The sequence below is a fragment of the Mustela lutreola genome, chromosome 2 (assembly GCF_030435805.1).
Source record: "Mustela lutreola isolate mMusLut2 chromosome 2, mMusLut2.pri, whole genome shotgun sequence".
NCBI lineage: Eukaryota > Metazoa > Chordata > Mammalia > Carnivora > Mustelidae > Mustela > Mustela lutreola.
This window is the reverse complement of record NC_081291.1, coordinates 119,518,246-119,543,853: the sequence shown is the minus strand read 5'-3', so window position 1 is coordinate 119,543,853 and position 25,608 is coordinate 119,518,246.

The window sequence follows — 25,608 nt, the reverse complement described above, 5'->3', positions numbered from 1 at the left end:
AATAAGATGATAACATCCACTTTATGAATATATAAAGAATTTATATATTCCTTATGAATATATAAAGAATTCATAAAACCCAATAACAAAAAAAATCTGATGAAAAAATGAGCAGGGGATCTGAAAAGACATTTTCTAAAGACGATGTACAGATGACATGAAAAAATGTTCAACATCATTCACCATCAGGGAGATGCAAATCAAAACCACGATAATTTAACTCCTAATACCTGTCAGAATGGCTGATATCAAAAAGACAAGAAATAACAAATATTGGTGAATATATGGAGGGAGGGGAACCCTCATGCATTGTTTGTGGGAATATAAAGTGGTGCATTAACATTATTAAAATTATGAAAAAAGTATTAAAATAAAAAATACAACTACAATGTCATCTAGCAATTTTACTTCTAGATATTTACCTAAGGAAAACTAAAACACTAGTTTGAAATAATATCTTACATTATTCATTGCAGCATTATTTACAATAGCCAAGATATAGAAGTGAGCTAAATGTCCACCAATGGGTGAACGGATAAAGGTGAAAAAGATGTGGTATATGTATATACACAATGAAATATTAAATCAGCCCTAAAAAGAATGAAATCTTGCTACTTGTAATATGGAGGAGCCTAGAGGACATCATGTTAAGTGAAGTAAGTCAGACCAAGAAAGACAAATACTATACGCTTTTACTTACATGTGGAATCTGAAAAACAAAACAAATGAACAAACAAAACAAAACAGAGACAGACTCATAGAGTCAAAGAACAAATTGATGGTTTCCAAAAGTGAGGGATGGATATGAAGTAGGTAAAGGGGATAAGAGGTACAAATCTTCTAGTTATAAAATAAGTAAGACCAGGATATAATGTACAGCATAGAGAATATAGTCAACAACATTGTAACACCTTTTTACCATGACAGTTGGTAGCTAGACTTATCATGGTGAGCATCTCATAATGTATATAAATATTGAATCACTATGTTGTATACCTGAAACTAATACAATATTGTATGTCAATTATTAATTTAAAAAGGAAACCACAGAATTCTATATTCCTCCTTTTTCACATTACATGCCTTTCGGGGAACTTTCTGGACATGGAGAGGTGTATCAGAGACATAATTCACGTGTATATCTTTGTTACACCCAGAAAAAATGCCCCAAACTGAAGAAGGAAAATGCTGATCAAGTCTGTGCTGGGAAATGTAACGTGAACCTAATGTTTTAAAATGGATTCTTTAGAATTCAAAAGGACTAATAATAAATATGATGTGGCCATTATTTTTGGTGAGCAATTAGAATAGCATTATCTTGACAGAATTGAATTCCCATTAATGGAAGTAGGAAGAGTACTTCAGAATTTGGCACATCTTCCCTTTCATGTTTGAAGTAGGCATTGGAAACAATGTTCTTCTAACAACTTCAAAAGCCCACTTATTGTTGGAAATTTGTGCATGGATATATGTAGCTATTCTTTGGCACTTTTTTTGTAGAATGCTTTAATATTCAGTTTCAGAGCATCCATTCACTCACACATTTTAAAAATTAATTTAAGTTGGTGCAAAGAACCATTTGAAATCAGAGAGCTTGTGGCTTGGCTCACTGAGTTACAAATGTGCCTGTATTGCTTTTCATAAGGATGTATTTGTTGAGCTGTGTGTGTGTGTGTGTGTGTGTAGAATGATGCTGTGGGTGTGGGTCTGTGTACATGTGTGCATACACATACACACACACTTGCATTCACATGTACATGGGCTATGAAATTGTCTTCAAAAGCTTCATTGATTCATTTACTGAACAAATATTCCCTAGCATACCTCATGTGCATCTCTTCCAGACAACTGTAGGGGATTCAGAGAATCCTCAGATTCAGTCTAGTAAAAGGAAAGAAGCCTGAGAAAAGTGAAATGCTAAATACCTAAGTGAAAAGGGCTACTCATTACTCTAGGGCAAACACGTGCTCAGGATTCTAGAAAGAAAAATGACAATCCTTATGGCCTCACACAAGAGACCATGTCTGCAGTTGCCAGTAATAACTGCCATCTAATGAACTCCCCTCATGGGTCAGACACCTTATAGACATTATCTCTGGTTCACATCCCTATTTCTGAGATGAGAAAATTGACATAAGGGGGCTGACCCAAGGATGCGCTGCAGATCCACACCCAGTTCTGCAGGCTGCAAAGTCCTCACTCTTTTCACTCCACCCAGTGTTGCCCCACCTTCCCACAGGTCTCCACAGGGCACCATTCAAAGTGAGAGAGGGCCCAGGCACAGAGTGACACAAGACAGAGCAAGGTGGACAGTGTGGGAAGATGTTAAAGATAAGAGAGAGATTCCAGCCTGGCTGAGGAGGGACTGGCAGGCCTTGTAGAGAGCATCCTTATCTGTCAGGGACTTTGCCTTGTATAGGCAAGCTTGATGCGTAACAGGTACTCCCTCTGCCTTGGACCTTCCAAACACATGTTGCTCAGTCTCGGGAGAGACTCAGGCTCAGTGCAAAGTAAAATAAGATGTAGGGTGCCTTCACAGGACCACTGGACTATGATGGCGGGCCGGAGTACCTCATAGCATGTGATTCATGGTATAGTATATGTTGATGTACACACATATATCCTCTCTGTTTTTTAGAGACATGAGTGCTGTGAAGTGTGTAAACCTGGTGATTCACAGACCTGGGGATAAAAATATATGTATATAAAAAATATATGTTTATAAAAAATAAAAAATTAAAAAAAAATAAAATAAAAAAATAAATAAAAAAAATAAAAATAGAGACATGAGTGATTGGCATCACTAGAAGACAGAGAACACTCTTCTGATAAATCTTCAAGGGTAGAATTTACTATTTCTCAAGAGTATAACTTATTATTTCTATTAAAATCAGATATATGTTAATTTTTCATTGATATAATATTTGCTTAAGTGCTTTTACTTTATTTTTACCATGCATATGCCCCCCTTTTTTCTTTTTTGCCTCTTTTAGAGAGGGAGATGGGTTTTAAGAAATATTATTGGTGTCCTTCATATTAAATTTTGAGGCCTTGTGGTCTCAGAAATTTTAGGCTCTGTAATAAAATATAACACTTCACACCATAAGATGAAAACATTTAAGCATTTGCTTAGAATGCCTACTCAAGAAATGGCAGGAGTCCCCAACTGCCCCATGCTGGCTGTGCAGAGCAATGGCCATGAAGAAGGTCAAGAAACGGAGACTTTCCTCTCCCGTATCCTGCCCCACCCCCCATTCTAACTCCCCAAGTAAAGCAAAGAGCTAGCTTTTTTTCTTTATTAATACAATTTTTATTTTAGAAGAACTTTAGATTTACCATAAAACTGAGAAGCTATTACAAAGAATTCTTATTGCTCACCTCCCAGTTCCCCTATTATTAACAACTTACATTGTATGGTACAGTTGTCACAATTAATGAACCAATATACATACATTATTGTGAGCCAAAGTCTACCCTTTCTTGGGATTCCCATAGTTTTTTCCTTTTTCTCTTCCAGGAAACCTGGACAGTTTCTCAAGACATCTTTGTATTTGAAGACCCTGAGAGTTTGGAACATATTGTGAAGATAGCTTAGATATTTTGTGGGTTGTCCCTCAAGAGATACCTGTCTGAAGTTTTTTTCATAATTCAACTGTGGGTGTGGGTTTGTGGGAGGAAGACCACACACAGGTCAACTGACACTATCTTCTAATAATGAGTCTTCTTTTTTTTAACATAGTTTAAATTCCTGGCACATAGCAGCCATTCAATAAAACACAGATTTTTGTTTTCCCATCCCTGGGGCCAGTTTAGTAACCAGAAAATTATCTGTACATGAAACTCCTTTACCATGTTCTATGTCCTCTTTTCTAGGAAACGTATGATCCAGATGAAACGTAGGGTTGAGAATAAAGAGGAAGTTTGGACTGTTGCTAACATATTCGGGGACAGTCCCCTGAGTAAAAGTGCTACCTGTCCTTTGTCGTTCTGAAATCTCTGTCATGTTCTGTGCCCCAAAAAGGTGAACCCTATGGTCTAACAGATTCCTTGCTGTCTAGGTTCATGGGGGTTTTTATTTATCCATTTTGAGTGGTTGTTGCTTTCTCAATAGGATCTTGAAATATATGTATATATATGTGTGTGTATATATATATATATACATATATTGATGTGTATATCTGTATTTATATACATAGATACAGATATGCATACTTAGATACAGAAAGAAATCTGAAGGGCTTATGACAGGTCAGGTGACCAAGAATTAACTAGTGAATCATGACCTAATACTGTGGTTTCATACGTTCAGAATACTGTACAGATGAATACTGTATCAGACAGATCTATGCTACTGCTCTCTCTTCACTGAATGTTTTTCATTCATTTCATTTTCATTCTTTACTGAATGCTTTTCAGATGACCTTTGCAAATTTTTAAAAATTATGTTGCCACTATACAAAATATGTTTGTACTTTTAGAACCTGTGTTTTGAAAGTTATCTTTGGAGAGAGCTTATAATAGTCTCCTTACCAAACTTGATTTCTCCTCTCTTTGCCAACCTGGTTTCTGAATTTCTTTTGACGGTTTCTAAAACACAGATCTGATGTCAAAGAGTAAAGGTTTTCCCTGGTGATATTTAGAACAGCAAGTCATAGACTCTCAGAGAATTTTTTTATTTGTTTGTTAAAAAATATTTTTAAGGAGAGAGAAAGAGGGAAGGATCCAGATTTCTTGAGCCATGGCAACATTGGAATAACTCAAAGTACACATAAGTTAACAACTTGTAAGTGGGAAGGATCCATTTGGATATATAGATTCTGCTGTGTTTGTTTAAAAACCTGTCATTAGATCCTAATAGCACAGTGCTCTACGATGCAGACTCTGGGATTGACTGGCTAGTTTGATTTTTGTTTTTTAAGTTTTTCTTTATATTCCAGTTATCATACCGTGTAATATTAATTTCCGTTGTACAGTATAGTGATTTGAACCCTCTATAAAACACCCAGAGCTCGTCACAAGTGCACTCTCAATTCCCATTACCTGTTTCTCCCCATCCCCCTACCTCTTTCCCCTTGGTAATCATCATTTTGTTCTTTACAGTTAAAAGTCTGTTTCATCTTTTGCCTCTCCCTTTTTGTCCCTTTGTTCATTTGTTTTGTTTCTCGGATTCCACATAAGAGTGAAATCATATGGTGTGTTTTTCTAATTTATTTCATTTAGCATAATATTGTCTAGCTCTGTCCATTTCATTACAAATGCCAAGATTTCATATTTTTTATGGCTGAGTAATATTTAATATTCCACTTTATATATGTATATATACCACATCTTCCTTTTGTATTCTCCTCAGAACTAAGACTAGGATTTGGGTTTGGCATAGGGAAAGGGTAAGTAGTCAGATTAGAGTCAAGATGAAGGTGTGTGTCTTGTATACATCAGTTCAGAGAACTCAATAGAAAGTTAGGGTTCAGATTATGGTTAGAATTAGCATTAGGGCTTAGACGTTTGGGGTTTATGGTTTAAGGTTATGGTTAATGTTAATGTTAGTGTTAGTGTTAGGGCTGGGGTATGTGCCTGGTATCCTAGAGTTCAGAGACCTCTCCAGAGAATAAAACCTTGGATTTCTGCTTGGGCATGATTGCCTTCCCCAAGGCAAGGGGAGGGGGGGATTTAGAGCTCTAAATACTCTTCACTTTTTATATATATTTTTAGTTTTGGCTTCATTCTTTATTATCTGTGTGCGACCTTAGTCAGGTTCCTAACTCTTTCTCACCTGTAACATGGAGACAATAATAGCATCAACATCACAGTGTTTCTCTTGTAATTAAAAGAATTAGCCCTTTAAAGATTTTATTTATTTGTTTGTTTGTTTGTTTATTTGAGAGAGAGAGAGAGAGAACACACTCAAGCCAGGAGAGAGGGAGAGGGAGAAAGAAAGAATCTCAGCAGACTCCCCACTGAGCATGGACAGCCCTCCCCACCCTCCACCCCATTATCCCCATGCAGGGCTCAATCTCAAGGCCTTGAGTTCATGACTTGCCAAGATCAAGGGTCAGTCGCTTAACCGACTGAGCCACCCAAGTGTCCCTATGTAGCATATTTTAAATGGTGTTGGAACACAGGAAGGACTGAAACATTAGGTATCACCATTGTTTACTATATTGAGTCATAGGACTCGATTAATGACCATCGGTGTTTAGCCAGTTTATGCATTGTGGCTGTGCTGCAATATTCTTCCACCTTGTTTCTTTATTTAACTGATGGTGGTATCTTCATTAGGCACAGCTACCATATGAAAGTCAGGTTCACTCAGAGGTTAACAAAGTAAAGAAATATATTTGTCTTTGTATTTATGCTTATATTTTTGCTGTCACAGAAAAAAACCCGAGTGTTATTTCCTTAAAAAGAAAAAGTCTCTGATCTGCTGAAGTGAGGATATTCAACTAAATAAGCCTTGAAGCTGAGGAAGAAGAAATAAGAGTCTGCTAATTCCCTAGTCCTTGATGGGCTCTAGTCCCCTACCATGGCCCAACTAGGGAGACAGAAAAAGCAAGAGTATCATCACCAAAAGTGTGCTGTGCAAAAAGAAAAAAAAAATGACATACACAGGAATTATTTTTTCTTTCCAAAGATTTCAAGTGAACACACTTTCTAATTAATGATAGGTTTTACTTTCCAATTTCTAAGTTGCAGTGTGTTCTTGGTATATAAGTAAATACACACACAAATATAGACACATATATTTCTTATATGATTGTACAGTCAGACTAAGTTAGCTGGAAGTACTGAGTAACCTTATGAACTAATGAAGCAAACATGTGCCCCCGCTGGGCTGTGGAGGGCTTCCAGGACTCCCAAGCATACACCTGCAGAAATCGGTGATTCACCTCTGAGTCACTCAGCAAGTGTTAGCAGAGAGAAGCCGCCGGGATGCCGAGGGTGCAAGTTGGCTGCCGGTTCTCTCCTGCTCTCCCAGAATAATGACATTAATGACACTTCCAAACAGCTCACCCAGTCACAAAGTGGGAGATTTCAAAATCCATGTGGCAGCTGATTTCCTAATAGGATGCATTAAACAGGACATTGCATGTTTTATGGGCTGGGGTTGATTAGACCATAAGACTTAAAATATGTAGCTAAAGTGGTTGAAAAATAGGCCTTGGAAGTTCAGATCAAAGCATAACAGGGGGGTGATTAGATAAATAAAAAGTTTAAGCCTAACTGAGCAAATAATTGCACATCCCCTGAAAAGCTCGGTTCACAGGGATTGATCAAATGTGAGTCACCCCAGGCACAGATGTCTTTCTAAGAATATTCCTTTTAATTTTTTAAATATACATCAAAAGAAAAAAAAATCTGGGTACTGACCAGCAAATACTCCTGTTTGTATAAGAAAGGCCTCTTTAAGATACTGTCAAAAATTTATATACATATATCCCTCATTATTTAAATGGGCCAGGTTTTTTTTGTTTTTCTTTTCCTTCTCAGTTTGTAGTAAAAGGTTTTTGCTTATTTAATGCAGACTTGTAGAGCTCACCTAAAAAAAATTCTAAAAGATTTCTGGTGTCTTATCTTGTGCATTATTATATAAAAGCCAGATGTAGATTTACGTTAAAAATATATACTGTTATCTTTCTATAATAACATATGTCAGTGGGGAAGACTCATCTTTGTCTAGTTGAAAAAAAAAGCAGCCTTTGAAAAGTTTATTTGTGCCTTGGTATGTGCCAGGTAAAAGTTATCTCATTTAACCCTTATGACAATGCTTGAGGGCAGGGTTTCATATTCCTGGTTTATGTGCAAGGAAGTTGAGGCACAGATGCAATTAAGCAATGTGCCCCGAGTCACAAGGCTGGGAAGTGGCAGAGCAGAGTGGGAGAGGCCAGGTCTGACACTGGACCCTTCCCAGCTGAGAGCTCTTCTGTCTGACATTCATTCTCTAGTGCTTACAGGACTCTGCAACTGCACCTCGATTCCAGTCATTTCTAGGAGCTCATCTTGGTTATTTCCTTGAGGCAGGCTCCTAGTATTATTTCTTATTTGAAAATAAGCAATCTGCGATTGACACATGGCTTTCCAAAAAAACCACAGAAAACAAGACAGGTGGGTGGACATGCATTCAGAGCTATTAAATTTCAAGTCTGTGATTTGGTCACTAGTCATCTGTGACCAGATGGTGACCAGGCAAGACATTTTGGTAGCCAGGGTTCTTGTCCATGTCTCAGAATCTGCTGTTTCTTGAAAGCAGTTTTATCTTAGAACAATTCCCCAAAGTTGGTGATCAGAATTGGGGAGGGAGGGATGGAAAATGGTAGCATCAATGCATGTCCATGAATCAATACAAGGTCTTCAGTTCTGCCTGTGAGCTTCCTTTCACAGTAGCATTGGCCATATTTTGGTGCCTTAATTTACCCTCCCGTTATAACTAACACATTTATGACCTTTGTTTACTCAGATACTTCTCAAACAGGCTGTTGCTTTATATTTCAGTGCCTCTTCAGACTTCAAGGGGTAAGAAAACACGTTAGCACAGGGAAACAAACATTCCCTCGGGGAGTCAGACTAGCCTGGTCCAAATCCCAGCTGTGGGACTTTTAAGAAAACTCTCTCAGCTCTCTACAGCTCAGTGTTGGCTCATAGGGCACTGTCTTAGTCAGCTTGGGTTGCCATAACAAAATACCATAGACTGCACAGTTTAAGGAACAGAAATTTATTTCTCACAGTTTTGGAGCCTGGGAAGTCTAAGATCAAAGAGCCAGTCATTTAGGTTCCTGGAGAGAACCCTCTTCCTGGTTTGCAGACAGGTAGACAGGGAACCAGAGCAAGTTCCCTGGTCTCTTCTGTTACAAAGACACTAATCTCAGGGTGAAGACCCCACCCTCACAACCTCATCTAACCCTAACCATCTCCCAAATGCTCCACCTCCAGATACCATCACAAGGGGGTTAGGCTTCAACATATGAATTGGTTTGGGGGAGAGGGAGGACACAAACATTTAGCCTGTAACAGGTGCTGTCTCTAAAGCAACTGACAAGCACTCCATGAAAGTCAGCCATCACTAACTCAGGTTCTAAAATTAAGGAAACACATGAAATATATTAAAATGCACCTGATTAGGGATGCAAGGTGGCTTGGTCAGATAAGTGTCTGTCTTCGACTCAGATCATGATCTTAGGATCCTGGGATCAAACCCCACATCTGGCTCCCTGCTGAGTGAGGAGCCTTGCTTCTCCCTCTCCCTGTGCTGCTCCCCCTACCTCTGCTCTCTCTATCAAATAAATAAATAAAATCTTTAAAAAAATGCACCTGTTTATCCATTTAGATGAATGTAGAGGAACCAGCTTTTATTATCCTAGATACTGGGTCACACACATAAGGGACAAAGAAGACTCAGGTAAGGCTGCATCCTCCAAGGAGCTCCTGGTCTCCTATGCCACTTGGAAGAAACTTCTCTAGAAGATACCCTCTGCTCCTGAGTAAAGGAGGAAACTTCTCTAGAAGATACCCTCTCCTCTGTCTTGCAGGAAAGGTGACCAGCCATGGACAAACATTTATAACACGCCTGGGACACAATCTGCTGAGCAACTCTGCAAGCCTCAGGGTGGAGGCTTTCAAATACTGACTATTGCAGTTACTGACTCCAACTCTGGGCAAGTCACTTAACCCCATTCAGTTCAACTTTCTCCTCTGTGGAATCATTTGTTTATTTGTTTGTTTAAAAATATTAACATGTAGGGGTGCCTGGGTGACTCAGTGGGTTAAGCTTCTGCCTTCAGCTCAGGTCATGGTCTCAGGGTCCTTGGTTGGAGCTCCACATCAGGCTTTCTGCTCTGCAGGGAGCCTGCTTCCCCCTCTCTCTCTGCCTGCCTCTCTGCCTACTTGTGATCTCTCTCTCTCTGTCAAATAAAAAAAAAATTAAATATTAATGTGTATTGTGCACTGCTGGTGGGAATGTAAATTGGTGCAGCCACTATGGCCAACAGGATGAATGTTCCTCAAAAATAAAAAATACAACTACTGTGTGATCCAGCAATTCCACTTCTGGGTATTTATCCAAAGAAGATGAAAGGATATATGCACCTCATATTCATTGAACCATTACTTATAATGGTCAATATATGAAAACAATCTATATGAAAACAATAATATATGAAAAGATGTGAAACACACATACACATGATGAACTGTTCTTCAACCATAAAAAGAATGAAATTGACAACCACGTGGATAGATCTTGAAGGCAATTTGCTAAGTGAAATAAGTCAAACAGAAAAAAGACAAATACTATCTGATCTCACTTACATGTGAAATCTAAAAAAAATAAAATAAAAATAAAAAACCCAACTTAGAGACAAAAGATTGGTGGTTGCCAGAGATTGGGAGGAGGCACAGATAGGCAAAATGGGTGTAGAAGGCCAAAAGGTACAAACTTCCATTTATAAAATAAACAGTCCTGGGGACCTGGGTGGCTCAGTGGGTTAAGCCTCTGCCTTTGCCCCAGGTCATGATCCCAGGGTCCTGGGATTGAGCCCCTCGTCAGGCTCTCTGCTCAGCAGGGAGCCTGCTTCCCTTCCTCTCTCTCTGCCTGCCTCTCTGCCTACTTGTGATCTGTCTGTCAAATAAATAAATAAAATCTTTAAAATAAATAAATAAATAAATAAATAAACAATCCCTGGGGATCTAATGAACAGCATGGTGACTATAGTTAATAAAATTGTACTGCTTACTGGAAAATTGCTAAAAGAGTAAATCTTGGAAGTTAGTTTCACAAGATAAAGAATTATGACATTTTGTACGATGACAGATATTAACTTTGTGGTAATCATTTTGCAATATATACAAATACTGAAATATTATGTTGTACACCTGAAACTAATATAATGCTGTATGTCAATTATGCCTCAATAAAAAAATTAGTGTATTTATTATTATTGCATATAAGAAATGGTGTTCACCTCAGACCTTTGAGTGGTGCTCCTGCAGGAAACAAGGAGACAGCTCTGCAGAACATTGGGGCTACAGTCCTTGGATCGAAAGGTATAAGGTTTGTCATCTTTTTTTTTTTTTAATTTAATTTTATTTTTTTTCAGTGTTCCAAAATTCACTGCTTCTGTACCACACCCAGTTCTCTATGCACTATGAGCCCTTCTTAATACCCACCACCAGGCTCACCCAACCCCCCACCCTTCTCCCCTCCAAAACCCTCAGTTTGTTTCTCAGAGTCCACAGTCTCTCATGGTTTGTCTCTCCTCCGATTTCCCCCAACTCACTTCTCCTCTCCTTCACCCAGTGTCCTCAGTGTTACTCCTTATGTTCCACAAGTAAGTGGTATGTCATCTTAATAACATACCACAGATGTAACAGCAACAGCCCTAGCTTGCAGACATTCTGGGAACTACATGAAACATGAAAAATCAACTAGCTGTAGTTTTCACATGCAAGTACTTGATAAATGTTCTCAAAACAAACAAAATGAAACCTAGCACAGTCTGCCTTTGTCAGGAGTGCATGTGAGAAGAAAGGCTGTATACTATCAACATATTTATCTGTAACAACACGTCAGAGCTCCATAAATAGCTATAATACACTTAGGCTGTAGCTGCATGAAGTGAAAACAAACAAACAAACAAACAAACAGAGTGGCTGAGTGCCATAAACCTCTATTATCATCCTCAGGAATCCACTGGCTATGGGTCTTCTAAGTTTTAGTGTTAAAATTTAGTAGGCTGTAGCATCAAAGATGAAGCAGATAATAAAGTGAGAAGCTTTTCCACTGTGTTCCTTAGGTTTTCACTGATTCATTTAGAAATTACCCACATGCTCAAAAGAAAACAAAACAAAACCCTACAAGTCTCAAACATGGCTGGTTGCTTCTCCCCTAGAGCAGTTTTCCACATTCACTTAGTCTCATGGAAATGCAAACTCAAAGGAAAGTTTCAAGAGTGATACAGGCTCATTACTCCCCACAACTTTGTATTTAAACCTCAATAAATATTAATAGGGAGAGTGAGCTAACATAGAACATAGAGTCAGAGCACCCTCCTCAGAATCATCTGAGGCCCTTGTTAAAAGTAGATTCCAGGGGCACCTGGGTGGCTCAGTGGGTTAAAGCCTCTGCCTTTGGCTCAGGTCGTGATCCCAGGGTCCTGGGATTGAGCCCCACATTGGGCTCTCTGCTAAGCAGGGGAGCCTGCTTCCCTCTCTCTTTCTGCCTGCCTCTCTGCCTACTTGTGATCTCTCTCTGTCAAATAAATAAATAAATAAAAATCTTCTAAAAATAAATTAAAAAAACAAAAGATTCCAGACCAGTTATCTCTGTGGGTGGGGTTCTGGAATCCATGGGTTTAACACAGATATGGGAGAACCTCTGATAAATGGGGGGGAAATTCTCTGAATTTATTTTGCTTTTGGGCAACATCTGCCAATTTTAAAAGCAAAACAATAACAGGTTGATTTTAAGTTGACAAATGAGTAGATGGAGTACTTAAAAACAATTTTGACTTAAGGAATAGAAAACCCCAATATTAAGGCACAGCAAATGACCCTTTTATCAAGTTCAATGCTAGGGGTATTCTATGCTTGCAAAGTATTAGAAACTAATAATTTAAAAATAAAAAAGGTGTGTGAATGTGTGTGTGTGTGTGTGTGTGTGTGTGAGCCAGGTAGACCAAAATGTTAAATAACCACGACAGAGTAGGATCACAAAACCACTAATTACATCTCCTTGATACATAAAATGTCAAAAAATAATAATCTTCAGTGCTGAGAAAGACCCATTGCTTATCAACCAGGACTGTGTGCCCATTTGGCAAACACTGCCATTGCCCCAGATATACAAAGACAAAGCAAACTCATTCCTTCTCTCCAGCTCACACCAGTAGTGGTTCTTAAACAGTTCAAGCTCTAAGAGCCTTTGGCTTCATCCATGAAAAAATGTCCATATGCACAAACAAGGGTTTCAGGTGACTGAAGGAAATCCCAGTCCTCATCAAGTCCTCATCAAGATGCAGTATGAATTGAGCAGATTCTAAATCCTGAAAGGTTTGCAGTGTCCAGCTAATCCATAACATGATTTAAATGTTTTAAAGACACAGAAATGAGGTTCTATAAATCAAAATTGCCTCTTTCTAGGATTTCTAATGGCCATTTCTATATGGTAGCCTTTTGTTTGTTTTTGGTGTTGGTGTTTTTAGTTGTTCATTTGTTATTGTTCATAACAACAGTTATAATTAGTTGTTAATGCCTCTGTTTGGCCAGAACCCTAACTGTATATTTAATTTGCCTGTGGATAATCCAGCACTGATCTAGAGGGAGACACAGCTCTCAAAACACATTTATTACCATACAGGATACATGAACTCTGTAACTATCTGGGAGTACAGAGCAGATGACTTGGGGAAGGAAGTTTCATCCCAACAGAGTCATCCAAATACAAGTTTTGAGCTCAAAACTTCAGCGGTGTTAAAGAGAGGGAATGATCCTCAGTTAACAGATGGTATCTTCTAGGGTGCCCTCAGCAACCCCTCAGGCTAACAGTTGGGAAGGATACATGTAAGGCTGGTGTGGAGAGCAGAAAGGGAAGACATTTGGGTAACATTGGATACTCTGTCCTGTTTTCCAACAAAAGATGATGAGAATTAGGGCCAAGTTAGGGTGAGAGCTTACGTGCAACCCGGGGGGCCAGCAAAAGAAGGGAAGAGCAAAGATTGTGGCAGGAAAAGACATCATGTGAGAGAAAATCCTGATGCACAATAAGGGAATGGTGTGGGAAATGGTTGAAGGAAGGACAGAGAAGGTCACTAAGCCAGGAGGAATGCTTGGCAACTTACTTTTAATGTTGACAACAGAACAAAGAGCTTTCCAGAGCAAAGACACCCAAGTGACCTGGGTTCCCATTCAAGAAAGATCTTCATTCTTAGTGCTCAAGTTAGTCATCTCATAAGACGTTTGTTTCTAACTTTCACACACACATTGACCCAGGGCTTCTCAATCGCCACCTGCTTCTACCCAAACATCCAGGGAAGAGCTGACTGTTTATTTATTTATGCCCTGCCTGTTTCCAAAATGGATTTAAGGCAGCAGAACACAAGAGGTAAGTCAAATTTCAATTTAAAAATTCATTACTAAGAATTTTCCATATCTTTAGCCAGACAACACTTGATCATTAGGATGTGACGTTAGTGCTGCTGACACTGTTTATATTCTGGTGTTTCTTTCTGCTTATATAATAGAGAAAAAGATACTTGTCCTCAGCTCTGTACTGGTTCCTTTTAAACATTTCAGGGCAAGGTATCAACAACCATATTTTCAGATGGAGAGACAGTCTTTGGGTGTGAAGGTCATGATGATAATCACTACCATTTCAAGGGTGCCTGCCATTTTACATAGGGACTACGTGAATCCTTAGATCATTTTAAGAATTTATTACTGTTCCTCATTCTACAGATGAGAAAACTGAGAACCAAAATGGTAATTACTAACTTGCCTGAGGCCAGGTGGCTAATGGTGACAGGTTTCCAACACAGTTGTGGTGGACTTTGAAGCTTACCTGTTTTCCTTTAGACAGCTTTGCCTTACCCAAGTGGGGAGAAGGTGGGAGGAGGGGCGCCCTCACCTGTCTCTGGGAGGAAACTCAGGACTAGACCCTAAAGTAAGAATGTGTGCTTGGCACACAGCATTTGTCCTTGTTTCTGAAACACATCTTTACTGCTGGCCTGTTCCAAGGGTTTTCCACCTAGATGAACAGGGCTTACTTTAGCATCATTTATGTAATGTAAATATCATCTTTCCCATGTTTTCCTTTTGGAGACTGTGGGTTTGGGCCTGGATTTGTGCATGTTTTGCCTGACTGATCATTCCCAGAGGCAGCTTCAGTAATTGTTTAAGAGAAAAAGTAAACACACTGTTTTCAAACACTACTACAGAAGTAAGATTATGTAATTAAAACCCTCAGTTACAATTTTTGTCTTTTACATAGTACTTTAAAAATTTTAAGGGATAGAGGAAAAGCCTGGATGTAATTTTAAAAGATGGGGCTTTAACAGGATCCGATCAAGAGTTAGACGTTTACATGCAGATAGTCTTAGAATATCTCTCCTCCAGCCCCTGCTTCTATGACATGTGTCTGTAAGAACACCGAGGCCAAGGTAAAAGTCAGATGTGCCACCAAGATGCTGAGATAGGTACCCAGCCCTGCATTAGCAAGAGAGTTCTTTGGCGGAATGTTCCCCTGTATCCAAATGAATTGGTCTGCCTTGTATTTCATCAGCTAAGGCTGAGCTCTTTTACAAGGAGCAACAGAACAATGGTTCTAGAAATGTTTCTGAAAAATGAAACAGGCGTCTCCACTCCCCCGTTAAGCTTGATATGAATCTTTTGCTTATTATCTTTTTAAGGTCTTCTCTATGTCAATAAAAATAGTGGTATTTCCAAAAAAAGATTTATTTTTGCTCTAACCATAACCAACATCAACTCAAAGTCCACTCCCTATGGCTGTGGGCCTGGATCAAAGATGTTCTTTTCACAAAAGCAGATCACCAAAGACTATGAGACATAGAGATTGATGGTGCTGTAAACTTGAAGACAAGCAGGGCAGCACATATACATGGGCAATCTGGAAATGGTCTTTATGATGAGTAACTAATACTAGTTAGATATACTAACTGTAATTCTCTACTTCCACTTTTCCACTTTTATGGAAGAACTTAATGCAAAAAGCAATCTATGTTTCTTACATAAAATACAAAGAAGAAGAAAAATATGATAATCACATAATCCTACCATACAAAAAGTAAACACAGTTAACATTTTGGAATATAACCTTTCAGTCTCTTTTTTTTTTTAATTTTATTAATTATTTGAGGGAAAGATTGAGAGCTAGAGCAAGCCTGTGCATGATCACAAGTGGGAGGGGCAGAGGGAAAGCAAGAGAAAATCTCAAGCAAACTCTGTGCTGGGCACTTAGCCTTATGTAGGACTCGATCTCAGGACCCTGAGTTCACAGCCCGAGCCTAAATGAAGAGTTGGCCACTCAACTGACCGTGACACCCAGGAACCCCGACCTTTCAGTCTCTTAAATGCAATGTATTTATTTATTTTCAAGTACAGGCATAGCTCAGAAATATTGTGGGTTCAGTTGTGGACCACAATAATGCACATACCTCAAAAAAACAACTCCATTGAATTTTTTGGTTTCAAGTGCATATAAAAGTTATGTTTATATTATTCTGTAGCCCTTAAGTGTGCAATAGCATTATGTCTTTAAAGATATTCATACTTTGGGGTGCCAGGGTGGCTTAGTAGGTTAAAGCCTCTGCCTTCAGCTCAGGTCATGATCCCGGGGTCCTGGGATCGAGCCCCACATCTGGCTCTCTGCTCATAGGGGAGCCTGCTTCCTCCTCTCTCTCTTTCTGCCTGCCTCTCTGCCTACTTGTGGTCTCTGTCTGTCAAATAAATAAATAAAATCTTTAAAAAAAATTCATACTTTAAGAATACTTTATTATTAAAAAATGCAAACCATTATCTGAACTTTCATGACTTGTAGTCTTTTTGCTGGTGAAGGGTCTTGCCTCAGTGTTGATGGCTGCTGACCTCTCAGGATGGTGGTAGCTGAAGGTTGGGGTGGCTGAGGCAATTTCTTAAAATAAGATAACAATGAAATTTGTTGCATTGACTGACTCTTCCTTTAATGAACAATGTTTTGGTAGCATGTGATGCTGTTTGACAGCATTTTATCCACAATAGAACTTTCAAAATTGGAGTCCATCCTCTCGAACCCTGACGCTGCTCTATCTAAATAAATACTCAGAATATTTATTAATATTCTAAATCCTTTGTTGTCACTTCAACAATCTTCACAGTATCTTCATCAGGAATAGATTCCATCACAAGAAACCACTTTCTCTGCTCATCCATAAGAAGGCTCTCCTCATTCGTTAGTTTTATCATGAGATCGCAACAATGCAGTCCCATCTTCAGGTCACTTCTAATTCCAGTTCTCTTGCTATCTCCACTGCACTTGCAGTTACTTCCCCCACTGAAGTCTTAAACCCCTCCCTGTCATCCATAAGGGCTGGAATCAACTTCTTGCTGTTAATGCTAATGTTTTGACCCCTTGCAATAAATCAAAAATGTTCTTAATGGCATATAGAATGGTGAATTCTTTTCAGAAATTTTTAATTTACTTGCCCAGATCCATCAGAGGAATCACTATATATGGCAGCTACAACCTTATGAAATGTATTTCTTAAATAATAAGGCTTAAAAATTGAAATTACTCCTTGATGCATGAGTTGCAGAATGGATGTTGTGTTAGCAGGCATGAAAATAACATGAATCTCACTGTGCATCTCCAAAGAGCTCTTGGATGTATTGTCAATGAACTGTCATATTTTGAAAGGAATATTTCTGAGCAGCAGGTCTCAAGAGTGGGCCTAAAATAATCAGTAAACTACATTGTAAAGATATGTGCTGTCATCCAGGATTTGTTGTTTCATTTCAAGAGCAGAGGCAGAGTATATTAAACATAAATTTTAAGGGTTCTAGGATTTTTGAAATGGTGAATGAGCATTGGTTCCAACTTTAAGTCACCCAGCTGCATTAGCCCCTAACCATTGGGTCAGCCTGTCCTTTGAAGTTTGAAGCCAGGCAATGGCTTCTCCTCTTCAACTATGAAAGCCCTGGATGGCATATTTTCCAAATAGAAGGCTGTTTCACCTACACTGAAAATCTATTATTTAGCATAGACACCTTCATGAATTATCTTAACTAGATCTGGATAACTTGCTGCAGCATCAGGACTTTGCTACTTCACCTTGTACATTTATGTTATGGAGATGGCTTCTTTTCTTTGAACCTCATGAACCAACCTCTGCTAGCTTCAGAGTTCTTCAGACTTCTCCTTCTCCTCTGCAGCTTCCTCGCCTCTCCCAGCCTTCACAGAACTGAGAAGAGTTGGGACTTTGCTCTGGATTAGGCTTTAGCTTAAGGGGGTGTTGTGGCTGGTTTGATAAGCTATCCAGACCACTCAGACTTTCTCCACATCAGCAATAAGGCTGGTTTGCTTTCTTATCATTTGTGTGTTCACTGGAGTAGCACTTTTCATTTCCTTCAAGAACTTTTCCCTTGCATTCTCAACTTACCTACCTGTTTGGTTCAAGAGATCTAATTCAGCTTTCGGTGTGTCTTTCTCAGTAAGTTTAAATCAGTTCCAGCTTTAAGATTTAAGGTGAGAGACATAGAATTCTTCCTTTCACTTGAACACTTTGAGGCCATTAAAGGGTTATTAGCTGACCTAATTTTAATATTATTGTACATGAGGAAATAGTCGGGACAAAGGAGAGGGAGAGAGATGGGGAAATAGCCAGAACACACATAATATTTATTAAGTTCACCATCTTACGTGGGTAAAGTTTGTGGTGCCCTAACATAATTACAATGATAATACCAAAGATCCCTTATTACAGATCACCATAACAAATATATGAATAATGAAAAAGTTTAAAATATTGTAACAATTCCCAAAATGTGACACAAAAACACGAAATGAGCAAATGTTGGAAAAATGGGGACTAGAGACTTACCTGATGCAGACTTGCCATAAATCTATTTGTACAAAAAGTCAGTATCTGTGAAGTTCAATGGAGTGAAGTACAATAAAATGAAGTAAGCCTATCAATAACTTTTAAAAAATCAATTTTAATTTTTTTAATTTTAAAAAATCATTTTAACACATGCTGATTATTTAAAAACAAATCAGACACGCAAAAAGAGAAGGAAATAAAAAAATAATAATGTATATACTCAGTCCTTTCACACAAGGCAGAATCTCTGCCTCAAAGATTTGTGTGTTTTAAAAGTTTTATTTATCTGTTGACAATTTATCCACAGAAGTTCTATCAGTTTATATTTTAACAAGACTATATGAGAATACCTATTCTTTTCATAGCCTCAAAGAACCCTTTTTAAATATTTGATATTCAACTTAATTCGATAGACTGAAAAAAGGGACAAGATTTTATTTTACGTGTCTTTGATTCTTAGTAAGTTTGATTATTCTCATATGTTTATTTGTGTTTCTCACTATAAATTGATTACTTATTTTTTTTGCCTACTTTAAAATGTGTTAGTAAAATTCCATTTGTAGTGAGGTTGTCAACCATTTTTCTGCCAGCTGTATTAAATATTTTCCTTAGTTCACTCTTTGCCTTTGAATTGTTTGCCTATTTTTAAGTTTTTATGTTTAAATAATTTTGGATTTATTGGAGAGTTACAAAGGAGTACAGTGAATTCCTATATACTCTTTAACCAGTTTCTCCTTCTTACTTCATAACTACAGTACAGTTTTCAAAATTAGGAAATTAATACTGGTACAATACAATTAACTAGTATTTTATTTAGAATAGACTTTATTCAGATTTTGTTAGTTTTTCTACTAATAGTATTTTCTGTTCCAACCCCTCATCTAGGATGCCACACTGCATAAATTTTCATGTCTCCTTAGACTCCTCCAATCTGTAATGGTTTTAGGCTTTCCTTATTTTCATGATCTTGACACTTTTTAAAAGAGTACTAGTTAGGTATTTTGTAGAATGTTACTCAGTTGGGGTTTCCCCACTAAAGTTACATTTTTCCTCTTTTTTTACTCCATTTTTACAGAGAAGTCACTAAGGCCAGTCTTCACTTGAGTGGGCAGTGGGCTAATCTCCACCACTCAGAGAGAGGAGTATCTATAGAATTTGAGGACATATATTAAAACCACTACATTAATAAATATTTTGGGGTATGGATACTTTAAACCTATCTAAATATCCTCTTTCTCATTAAAGTTTACTAACTAATTTTAGCATTCATCACTTGATCTTGTTTGTAGCCATTATTACTATGGTGTTCTAAAGTTGATTTTCTATTTCCCTCATTGCTTCTGCATTTATTATTTGGAATCCTTCTGTAGGGAATATTAATTCCTTTCCCCCCAGAAATATGGTAAGCTTCAGTAACTAAACACAACACCAAAGGCCTAATTTTTTTATTATTATTATTATTATTATTATTTTATATCTCTGCTCTTCTTTCTCTACTATAATGGTAAGAAGGCTGTCAATTTCTCCTAGGGTGTATCTGTTTTCACTTGTTGCTGTAACACATTACCACAAACTTGGTGGCTTAAAACAACACAAATTTATTTTTCTGGAGATCAGAAGTCTGAAATGTGTTTCGCTGGGTTAAAATAAAGGTGTTGGTAGAGCTATAAATCTTTTTGAAGGTTCTAAGGGAGAATCCATATTCTTGGCTTTTCCAGCTTCTAGAAACTATGCATAGTCTTTGGCTCATGGCTGTCCTCCATCTTTGAAGTTAGCCATCTTAGGTCAAGACCTTCCCATACTCAGTCTGTCTGGTTTTCTCTCCTCTACCTCCTTCTTCCACTTATAAGAACCCTTGTGATTACATTGGGCCTATGTGGATAATCCAGGATAATCTCTCCATCTCAAGGTCAGCTGAATAGCAACCTTAATTATATCTGCAACCTTAATTCCCATTTGCTGTGTAATATAACAAGCTCACAGTTTTGGGGATTAGGATGTAGACATCTTCGAGGACACTTATCCACTTATTATACAGGGCTGTCAACTTTTTATCTATAGGTATAGGTAGAAGGAATTGATAGATATAAAAATAGAAAAATTCCACTAGCTTCAGCAGGGGCAACACGATAGAATTGATTTTTACATGGGTCCCAGATAGATAGTATTGGGTCTTCTTTATTTTGGAAGCCAAATGAGTATAGTCCTGAGACATTATTGAGAATGGGCAAGCATTCTTAATGATTCAGGGCCTGGGATTTTTAGATACAAGTAACCCTGAGCCAAAGTTTAAGCTGCTACAAAATCATCAATCTTTATATTTAATACCTTCAATTAATTTAGAGATCAAAGAAATAAATGTCATTTCAAATTGACTGTTAAAACCATACTTTTGAGAGGATATTTTACTAATCACATATATCTACTCTTAGTTGAATACAAGCCTTTGCAAAGATCTCTTGAACCTGAAGAAAAGGTTCAGAAAGTAGTTTCCCCAGTGTTATTTTGACCTTGTTAGGAGCTGTAAACTCATACTTTCCTTTAGACTAAGGATTCCCCCTTTCTTCTCTGCTAGGCTTGTGGAAAATGGGGCAACAATGACTTCAGTTTTCTTTTACATTGTGAGTCTGTATTCTCTGCATGAAGGCCCACTCTCTTTGGTCCATCTTCTGTCATTTAAAAAGGAATTCAATTTTCATTTAAACAAACAAAACAAAACAATTTGTCCATTTCTCTCACCTCCCCAACCCTCACCTCTGGCAACCACTAATCTGTTCCCTGTTATAAGCTTGGGTTTATTGATTAATTAATATATTTATTAGATTCCACATGTAAGAGCAATCATACAGTATTTGTCTGTCTTTGTCAGGCTTACTTCATTTAGTATAATGTCCATCTCAACATCTCTCAGTGTCCATCTATGATGTCACAAATGGCAAGATTTCATTCCTTTTTATGGCTGAATACACACACACACACACACACACACAATTTCTTTTCTCTTAAGATTTTATTTATTTATTTGACAGAGAGAGATCACAAGTAGGCAGAGAGGCAGGCAGAGAGAATGGGGGAAACAGGCTCCTGCTGAGCAAAGAGACCAATGTGGGGCTCGATCCCAGGACCCTAAGTTCATGACCTGAGCCAAAAACAGAAGCTTAACCCATTGAGCCACCCAGATGCCCCAATATACAGAATTTCTTTATCCATTCATCCTTCAGTAAACATTTAGGTTACTTCCATAGCTTGGTTATTGTAAATAATGCTGCAGTGAACATGGGGGTGTATATCTCTTCAAGTTAGTGTTTTCATTTTCTCCAGGTGAATACCTAGAAGTAGAATTGCTGGGTTATATGCTAGTTCTATTTTTTTTTTTTTAAGATTTGTTTATTTAATTTTAGAGAGAGAGAGAGAAAGCAGGGGGAGAGAAGCAGAGAGAGAAGGTGAGATAAACTCAAGCAGACTCCACGCTGAGCACAGAGCCTGATGCAGGACTTGGTCTCATGACCCTGAGATTACTACCTGAGCTGAAACGAAGAGTTAGATATTTAACTAACTGTGTCACCCAGGTGCCCCTCTATTTTTAATTTTTTGGGGAACTTCCAAACTGTTTTCCATAGTGGCTGCACCAATTTATAGCCTCATCAATAGTGCACAAGTGTTTCCTTTTCTCCACATCCTTGACAATACTTGCTACATACAGTCTTTTTGATAATACTTATTCTGACAGGTATGAGATAATATCTCATTATGGTTTTGATTTGCCTTTCCCAGGTGGTTTGTGATGTTGAGCATCTATTCATGTGTCTATTGGTCATTTGTATGTTTTCTTTTAAAAAAAATGTCTGTTCACTTTTAATTGGATTTTTTTTTTTTTTGCCATTGAATTCTATGAGTTCTTGCTATATTTTGGATATTAGCCTTTTACTAGGTATATATGTTACAAATATTTTCTCCCATTAAGTAGATTGCCTTTTCATTTGTTGATGGTTTTCATTGCTGGGCAGAAACTTTTTTGTTTGATATATTCCCGCTTGTTTATTTCTGCTTTTGTAGTTTTTGCCTTTGGTTCAGACGCAAAAATTTTATTGACAAGACTTATGTGAAGGAGCTTATTGCTTCTAGGAGTTATCTTTTAGGAGTTTTATGGTTTGAGGTCTTACATATAAGTCTTTAATCCATTTTGAGTTAATTTTTTGTGTGTAGTGTAATAGTGGACCAATTTCATTATTTTGCATGTGGTTGTCCAATTTTCCCAATATCACTTATTGAAGTGAATGTCCTTTTCCTATTGTATATTCTTGACTCATTGTAATAAACTATTTGATCATGTATACATGAGTTTATTTCTGGGCTCCCTATTCTATACCTTGATCAACATGACTATTTTAAATGCCAATACCATGCTGTTTTAATTACTATAGCTTTGCTAAATAGTTTGAAATTAGGAAGAATTGTGATGCCTTCAGCAGCTCTGTTTTTCTTACTTGGCTATTCAGATGTTTATGATTCCAGACAAATATCAGGATTTTTGTTCTATTTCTGTACATAATTACATTGGAATTTTGATAGGGATTACATTGAAGTTTTATATTGCTTTGGGTAGTATGACATAAAAATATAAATTGTTATAATCCATGAGCACAAAACACCTTTCCATTGTTTGTGTCCTCTCCATCCTATTTCATTAGTGTCTTGTAGTTTTCAATATACAGTGGTTTTCACCTACTTGGTTAAATTTATTTCTAGGTGTGTTATTATTTTTGATGCCCTTACAAATGGGATTGTTTTCCTAGTTGTTCTTTCTTATAGTTATTTGTTAGTGTATTGAAATGCAACTGATTTTTGCATATAGGTTTTGTATCCTGCAACTTTACTGAATTTGTTTATCAGTTTCAACAATTTTTTGATGAGTCTTTAGGGTTTTCTATATGTAATATGTCATTTGCAAGTGGTGACCATTTGACGTCTTCCTTTCTAAGCTGGATGGCTTTTTCCTCATTTTTCTTACTTAATTCCTCTGGCTAGGACCTCTAAAACTATGTTAAATAAAAGTGGCAAGAGTAGGCATCCTTGTCTTGTTCCTAACCTTAGAGGAGAAGTTTTTAGTTTCTTACCGTTGAGTATGATGTTAGCTGGGTGCTTGTCATTTATGGCATTTATTATGTTGAGATATGGTCCCTCTATACCTGCTTTGTTGAGACTTCTTTCTTTTTTTTAATCATAAATAGGTGGCAAATTTTGCCGGAAATCCTTTTCTGTATCTATTGAGATGTTCTTATAATTTTTACCCTTCATCTTGTTAATGTGGTATATCACATTGACTGATTTGTGGATTTTGAACAGTCCTTGCATCCCTAGAATAAATCCCACTCCAATCATGGTGTATAATCCTTCTAATGTATTGTTGAATTTGGTCTGCTATTATTATTTTTTTGAGGATTTTGGCATCTATGTTCATCAGGAATATTGACCTGTAATTTTCTTTTCTTGTGACATCCTTGTCTTGCTGTTATTGGGATAATGTTGGCTTTATAAGAAGCATTTGAAAGACTCTCCTCTTCTTTTATTTTTTTGGAAGTTTGAGAAGAATTGGTATTAATTTTTCTTTCTATTTAGTAGAATTCACTAGTAAAGCTGTTGGGCCTGGATTTTTGTTTGTTGAGAGATTTTTGATTACTCACTCAATATCCTTACTAGTAATTGGTGGGCTCAGATTATTTATTTCACCATGATTCGTTCTTGGTAGGTTGCATGTTTCTAGGAATATATCCATTTCTTCTAGGTTTTCAAATTGGTTAATGTATAATTATTGAAAGTAGTCTGTTACAGTCCTTTGGATTTCTGTGTTGTTAGTTGCCACTCCTCTTTCATTTCTAATTTTATTTGAGTCCTCTCTTTTTTCCTTGATGAATCTAGCTAAGATTTGTCAATTTTGTTTATCTTTTCAAAGAACCAGCTTTTAGTTTCATGGACCTTTTCTACTGTCGTTTTAGTCTCTCCTTGTTTACTTCTGTTTTAATCTTTGTTATGTTCTTTCTACAAACTTTGGTCTTTGTTCTATTTCTAGTTCCTTGAGGTGTAAAGTTAGGTTGTTCAGCTGGTGTTTTTCTTATTTCTTGAGGTAGGCATTTTTCACTATGAAATTCCCTTTTAGAATTGCCTTTGTTGCATCCCCAAAATTTTGACGTTTCACTTTCATTTTTATTTGTCTCAGGGTAATTATTGATTTTTCTTTTAATTTCTTCTTTGAGACCTTGGTTGTCCAGTAGCATGTTGTTTAATGTCCACATATTTGTGAATTTTCCAGTTTTCTTTGTAGGGCTATTTTCTTCTGTCAATATCATTCCTGCAAGGGGTTTCTCCTCCACCCTGCTTCACTCTGCTCCACATAGAACTAAAGAAAATGTTCTATTATTTAAAAAACAAAAACAAAACAACTAGCTTTACCTTCTCAATTGTCTAGAGCCCCCTGTAGTGGAACAAATCTTCCAGTATTTGGAAAGAACAGGTTTCTGCTCTCACCAATTACATGCTTTTTGAAAAATAAAATCCTTTGGCACTCAGTTTTCACCTACTTGTGGGTTAGTGTGGTCATTGTCTTTGCTGTGAGGAGTAGTTATCACCAATGTCCTGTGGTCATTTTTATCTCTTAGTACTCATTGAGCACGTACTATGTGCTAGGCACATACTTGATATGAAGGACCCAGAGATGAACATAATCAATGTGGTACTTACCCAGTATTGTTTCCAGTCTAGAGGGAAGATATATTTAAGAGTCAAGGACAGTGTAGTGAGCATGGTGAAGGTGTGAGTAAATGGTGACAGACAAGGGTTCAGCAAGGGAATAAAGAGCTTGTGATTCTATAATCCTGTTGCACTCGTAAGTGCATATGTCTGCCTCCGTTGGGTGATACATTTTCCAAGAGCAAAGGCTGAGTCTTCTCCATCTGTGCAAACCTCTCAGCCGTACAAAGCAAGAGCTTACTAAAACTCTGTTAAGCTCAAATCTTCACTGTGGTCTCCT